General features: G+C 43.8%; 1 non-coding gene across 1 annotated transcript; it reads left to right on the top strand.

Annotated features, from left to right (window-relative positions):
• The first annotated feature begins 920 nt into the window (after positions 1 to 920).
• Trnat-ugu (transfer RNA threonine (anticodon UGU)) lies at positions 921 to 995 on the top strand. The gene has a single exon. It is a non-coding gene; the product is annotated as a tRNA-Thr (tRNA).
• Positions 996 to 6,427: the final 5,432 nt, after the last annotated feature.

Raw genomic sequence — 6,427 nt, 5'->3', positions numbered from 1 at the left:
CCACGCTGTCGCGGCATGCTACCAGTGTTAAAGACTGCGATGGAGCTCCGTATGCCACGGCAAACTGGCTGACACTGACGGCGGCGGTGCACAAATGCTGCGCAGCTAGCGCCATTCGACGGCCAACACCGCGGTTCCTGGTGTGTCCGCTGTGCCGTGCGTGTGATCATTGCTTGTACAGCCCTCTCGCAGTGTCCGGAGCAAGTATGGTGGGTCTGACACACCGGTGTCAATGTGTTCTTTTTTCCATTTCCAGGAGTGTACAACTGAGAAAACAGTGTTAAAAATGTATTAACTGGTATCAACAGTTAAACAAAACTTAACCCCCATCGTTTAACACGGAAAGAAAACCTACCCACTTCAAAAAACATTTAATGAAAAAATAAGCACGTAAAATGTAAACAGTACTCAAGGATTAGGCCTTGGGACTGTCGCGACTTGCCGATTGGTGGCTATCAGACAGTACGAGGAGCGATCTGTAGTCGTGGGACATGTGACCAATAGGTCGCCAATTCCTCCAGCCGTTATTGCCAGAACGTGAATGAGGATTGTGCCGCTGCTTCTTTGTTCAATCAGCTACCAAGATGACTTGACGATTCTGAGTGGACCCCGTACCAGCCTTCCCTACCTCATAAATAATCTGAGGTAAATGATGACTAACTGAAAGCCTCAGCTGCCGACAGGTGTTGTTGATATACCTCGATGTGGACAGCTGAAAATGTGTGCCCCGACCGGGACTGTGTGAATGCGCACAGGTTGCCCAAACTCTTACGGGAATCGCCAAAGCGTGCGCGAGTAATGAGTGAATGGGCAAATGTCTATAAGGTACATTACATACGTAGAATTGTGGACAGATGGGAATGTGAGTCTCACGGGAAGCGTGGAAGGGATAAGACCCTGCAGTCGCGCTACTCCTCTGTGCCCTCGGTGGCTCAGATGGATAGAGCGTCTGCCATGTAAGCAGGAGATCCCGGGTTCGAGTCCCGGTCGGGGCACACACCTTCAGCTGTCCACATCGGTGTATATCAACAACACCTGTCGGCAGCTGAGGGTTTCAGTTAATCATCATTTATTCCAGGGAAAAGCTGCTCGGTCATCAACAGTATTCTGTTCTTTCGAGAACAGTTACTGTTTTCATATATACGAGGGTCGGTCAAAAAGTAATGCCTCCCATTTTATTTCTACTTAAAAAAATTAAGTTAAGTGAAAAATTTGAATTTGGCGCCATTCCTCAAACCTTCTTCTGCAATCCACTGCAGTAGTAACTTTCTGTGTCAACAGGCGGCAGCACAGCAGAAGTTTGTAAGATGACCGACATCGATGTTCGTTTGAGCCAGCGTTGTGTGATTGAATTCTTGAATGCAGAAGGTGAAACGCCCATACGCATTCATGAAAGACTGAAGAAGGTGTATGGTGTTGTGACAGTGGATGTCATCACTGTTAGACGATGGGTTCGTCGTTGTAAGGAAGCTGAAGGGCAAACACCGTTGACTGACGAAAAGCGGAGCGGCAGGCCGGTGAGTGCAGTGACTCCACACAACATTCAGCAAGTTGATGACATCATTCGTGGTGACCGTCGGGTGACTGCAGATGAAGTGTGTCGCATTATTTCTCTTAGTAAAGGCAGTGTGATCACGATTATTAAACAATTGGGGTACTCAAAAGTTTGTGCACGGTGGGTTCCAAGAATGTTAACCGATCAGAATAAAGAGGCAAGGAAAACAAGAGCCTCCCAACACTTGCAGCGCTTCCGTTTGGAGGGAGATGAGTTTCTGAAAAAAAATTGTGACCGGGGACGAAACATGGGTGCATTTTTTTGAACCCGAATCAAAGAGGCAGTCAATGGAGTGGCGTCACACAAGCTCGCCGAGGAAGAAAAAATTCAAAACTGTGCGATCGGCAGGGGAAGTTATGGCAACAGTTTTCTGGGATACAGAGGGTGCGATTCTGGTTGATTTTTTGGAGCAGGGATGCACAATAAATTCTGTTCAATACGTCACAACCCTCAAAAAACTTAAAGCACGTCTTCAGCGAGTTCGCCCAACAAAATCAATGGCAGATGTTCTTCTTTTGCATGACAATGCAAGACCACACACCAGTCGTCACACCTCTGACGAGATTGTCAAAATTGGATGGGAAGTTTTGCCTCATCCCCCATACAGCCCTGACCTAGCACCATCACACTTCCATCTGTTCGGGCCACTAAAAGAAGCTCATCGTGGGATTCATTTTGAAGATGAGGAGGCCGTCAAAACATCCGTGCGTCAATGGCTTAGGAAGCAGAGCTGTGATTTTTACCGTGCTGGGATACATGCCCTTGTTCAAAGATGGACCAAAACTGTAGAGATGGGCGGAGATTACATTGAAAAATGACAAAATGATCCTCAATGTTGTGGTTTTCAACCTATGTAATTGCATTTAAATTTTCTGACAATTAAACGTAGAAAAAAAAAATAGGAGGCATTACTTTTTGACTGACCCTCGTAAACTGAGGTAGATAATCTAACCCGGGTCGTCCTGCATCGACGGCGTCGAAGGTAACAATTCGGATACGGAGGCAGTTGCCAGTGAAAAAGAAAGATCAAAGTGGCTGTGTGGCGCTTAGGATTAACGACTCACGAGATTTCCGTAAATTACTGAAGACGAATCCTTGAAGAGTTCTATATGTTTCAGACTGATAGTTTCCTTAATCCTTGACGTGTCAGGTCAAGGTTTCTTCTTTAACGATGTCAATGTGAATGAAACATTATAGCCCACGAAAAAAAAGAGGGTAAACGGTTTATATTATGAATGAAAACACACTCGGCGCTAGTGTAATATTCCACAATATTTATTATTTATTCGACAAACCGTTTGCGGCTGTTATGGCATCATTAGGTACAAAGATAAATATGTGGGGAGCATTTTTTCTGTAGAATCGAAAATTTTAAGCTAGTGCTGCTACAGAGTATCTCTGTTTACAAAGACGGAATTTGTCAATTTTAGAATTAGGAATAACACGAGAGGAATTATTTTAGTGAAAATGCGATGTAAGATTATTTAACCAAGATGAAATTTGTGACACATTAACTAAAGAACTTTACAATAAATTACGATAATTGTTTTAGAAGAAAATAAAATTTTGATGACATGATTCAAAGGAGTGCCTGAACGAAATAATCTTGTCTAAAATAGTTCCTAAATTACGAACAACTAAGACATACTAGTGAGATTAAGTAGGTAAGTGAAGCAGTAAGTGAAGCAGCTATAATTATATACAGCAAAATTTTTAACAGTGCAGGAAAAATTATAGTAACTGAAATAAAAGGAAAAAAAATAGGAAAATTTACAAAGTGGCCTGATCGGATTATGAGTAGTAGCTGCAGTTAATAGTGACGAGTAGGAGAACTACATCTGATCATTCTATACTAAGCTTGGGTGGATGGGCATACGTTTGTAATTTCAATTTTTTTCAAGTTACTTCTTTCCTCCTGTGCGCCTGCTCAGTTGGGTGGTAATCTGCTTGCCTCCCACGCACTGGGCCCGGGCTCGATTCCCGGCCGTGTTGGAGATTTTCTCCGGTCGGGGACTGGGTGATGTGTTGTGCCTAGCATCATTTCACCCTCATCACCGACTGCAAGTCGGCCAATGTGGCGCCGACTGAAATGCACTTGGCGGCCGAACCCGTCTCAGACATCCCGGCCAACAATACCAGGAGCAACAGGCCCATCAGTCTCCTAATACTATGGCGAAGGTCCTTGAATCAGGCCCATCAGCCTCGTACATACTATGGCGAAGGCCCTTGAATCTGCGACCCTTCACCTTCTTTCCCAACCCCTTGCGGCGGCTGGGACGACCCGTTCTGAACAGCTTGGATTCACCTCGCACCTACCTGCGTAACTTCAGTCCCTACGGACCACTGAACACGTCAGAAAAGGCTTCAGCACCGCCAACTCGACAGCTGCCATTTTTCTGGACTTGCAGAACGCCTACGACAAGATCTGGCAAGACAACCTGGTACATAAGATGCTGACACAGACTCTTATACCAGATATTTATGGGTATGACTTTCCTAGTGGCTCAACGGGGAATACGTTCCAGCATTCGCCAATTGTCGGCAGGCACTCCACAAGGATCGGTGTTATCTCCCATCCTTTTTAATATACATGTAAATAATGTGCCAGTCATCCCCGAGTGCCACCTAGCACAATATGCTCACGAAACAGCACTATATACCATTAGCCGCATTACTGACGCCGACGTCGCCAGCCTCCAGCGCCAGGTGAACGCCATCATCACCTGGTGCCGGACAAACAAAATAGCTCTCAATGCCGCCAAACTACGGCAGTCTATTTAACGAAACGGTGCCCAGTCCTCCGCCGCAATATTTCGAATGCTGGCGTGCAGGTGCCCTGGTCCCCGACAACCACCTATCTCGCGGCCCAGATGGACCTCAAGTTGCTCTTCCACTATCATGCGGAATATGTCGCCAACAAGGGGCAAAAGCTGACCAGGGCTTTGTACCCATTTTTCCGCAGTATGGAACTTAACCTGCATACCATGCTCCGCATCTACCCATCTATCGAACAGTTCTGCCTGCCTTTACGTATGGCTCCGCTGCATGGGCCACGATTAGTGTCACCAGGATGCGGACGTTGCAGCGCCTGCAGAGCTCAGGTGGAGCTTGCACGCCCCGTCACTCACGAGAATTGTCATTCTCCACGAGGAAGTGGATATCATCCCCCTCAAGACGACCATACGCAATAACGCGGCGGCTCTACGAGAAAGTGGATGTACTGTGGGACACTGTCCATGGGTTACGCCATATTGGGATCACACTTCCACGCCGCTGGCATCGACATCCTAGAGGAATCGGATTCCGACCATGACTAACAAGAGGCCTCACACGCCCACCACGGGTGCATCCTTTGGCGGGACTAGCCCCCATTCTACGTCCAATACTTTGCCACCCTATCTGCACACGTTGGGCTAAATTTTTCTGCCTGACTGATGTAGTACTGTCACCGTCAGAGAGTGGTACGTGACTCCAGGTCGTACGACGACATCTCCAAAATGTATTGTAGTGACGCAATGTCACTGACCTGTGGATAAATTTACTGCTTCACCAACACAGTTAGACGGCAAAACACCAGTGATGCTGTATTGTAACATATCACGATAAAAAATTAAAGCATCTGTGTCGCTTCTATTCTTGCGTGATTATTTAGTATATTGTAGTCCAAATGCAATGTTCAAGTCAACAAAAATTAACAGTTTTCATATCTCACTATTTAGAATAAATATTTCAACGGAGAGACCATACAAACGGTACGTTAAAAAACAGGTACATTGTGAATATAGGTTTTCAAAGCTAATACAAATCGAAAAATACTGTAGGTTACTGTTTCCACTGGTGGATACATGGTTTTTGAAGCACAGTATGAGTAAACATGTTTATGTACATATATACACTTTTAGTTCTACAGAACATATTGTAAACACAAGCCAAAGAATTACAAATGTAAGGATCCTGCATTTCTACAAACACACACGTGTTATTATGTTAAAGGAAATGCAAAGCCGTATTATTGGTTATAGAGGATATCATTTACAGAATAAATATTTCTGAGTATGTCAAATGTGGATTATGTTATCATATGGTTGCACTAATAAATATTTGTTTCTTTAGGAAAAACAAACTTTTAAAAGTAATAAAAAAACTGTGGCTGTAAAACCCAATTTGTTCATTCAGTATGTTTTCACAAGATTTTTCTTTGTGTGGCGTTAGATAAAGTTTTTTCCATGGTTTTCTGTGTGGAGTACAAATAAGCTGTTGTGGATGTCACTTTGTCTCTGATAAGATACATGGGGTGGCTGTTATGGCTTTGTCAAAGTAGATAAAAACCATCAGTGTGTCTCAGTATCACGTGTGGATAGCCCTTACTGTTTTGCCTTTGTAAAATGCAGGAGAGCTGTTACTTTGTAATTTACATATTCTACTATGTTCTGTTATTTGGGTGTTCGTGTTTACTGTGTGAGATAAGTGGTATGCAAGTTTGTGTTTTGTGGAGAATGATATTTTAATATTGGTGTTAGCAATCTTTGGGATACTGTGTCTAAATAGGGAATGCTTGTGAAGAAGTGTGTTGTGCAAGCTGTTATTCTTGTAGCGGTACTAATGTTGACCTGTATTTTGTTAGATAGTTCGTCAATTGATTTTCCAAATACTCATTATTCACTGCAATTGCTTTGATCATATAAATTTCTTGTGTTAATGCTTTGGGTTTCAGAGGTAATGTTTATGTCTCGTTCAACATGGATATAAAGGCAGCATACTTGTGTGTGTTTGATTGGTTTGATGATTCATGTATTGCGATGTCAGTGTAAGTTGGTTTCCTGTAAAAATGAAAACTTATGTTCTTGTTGTTCATTATCAACTGTGAGGCCT

The sequence above is a fragment of the Schistocerca gregaria genome, chromosome 1 (assembly GCF_023897955.1).
Source record: "Schistocerca gregaria isolate iqSchGreg1 chromosome 1, iqSchGreg1.2, whole genome shotgun sequence".
In the NCBI taxonomy this organism is placed as follows: Eukaryota; Metazoa; Arthropoda; class Insecta; order Orthoptera; family Acrididae; genus Schistocerca; species Schistocerca gregaria.
This window is presented reverse-complemented; position numbering and strand designations above follow the sequence as displayed.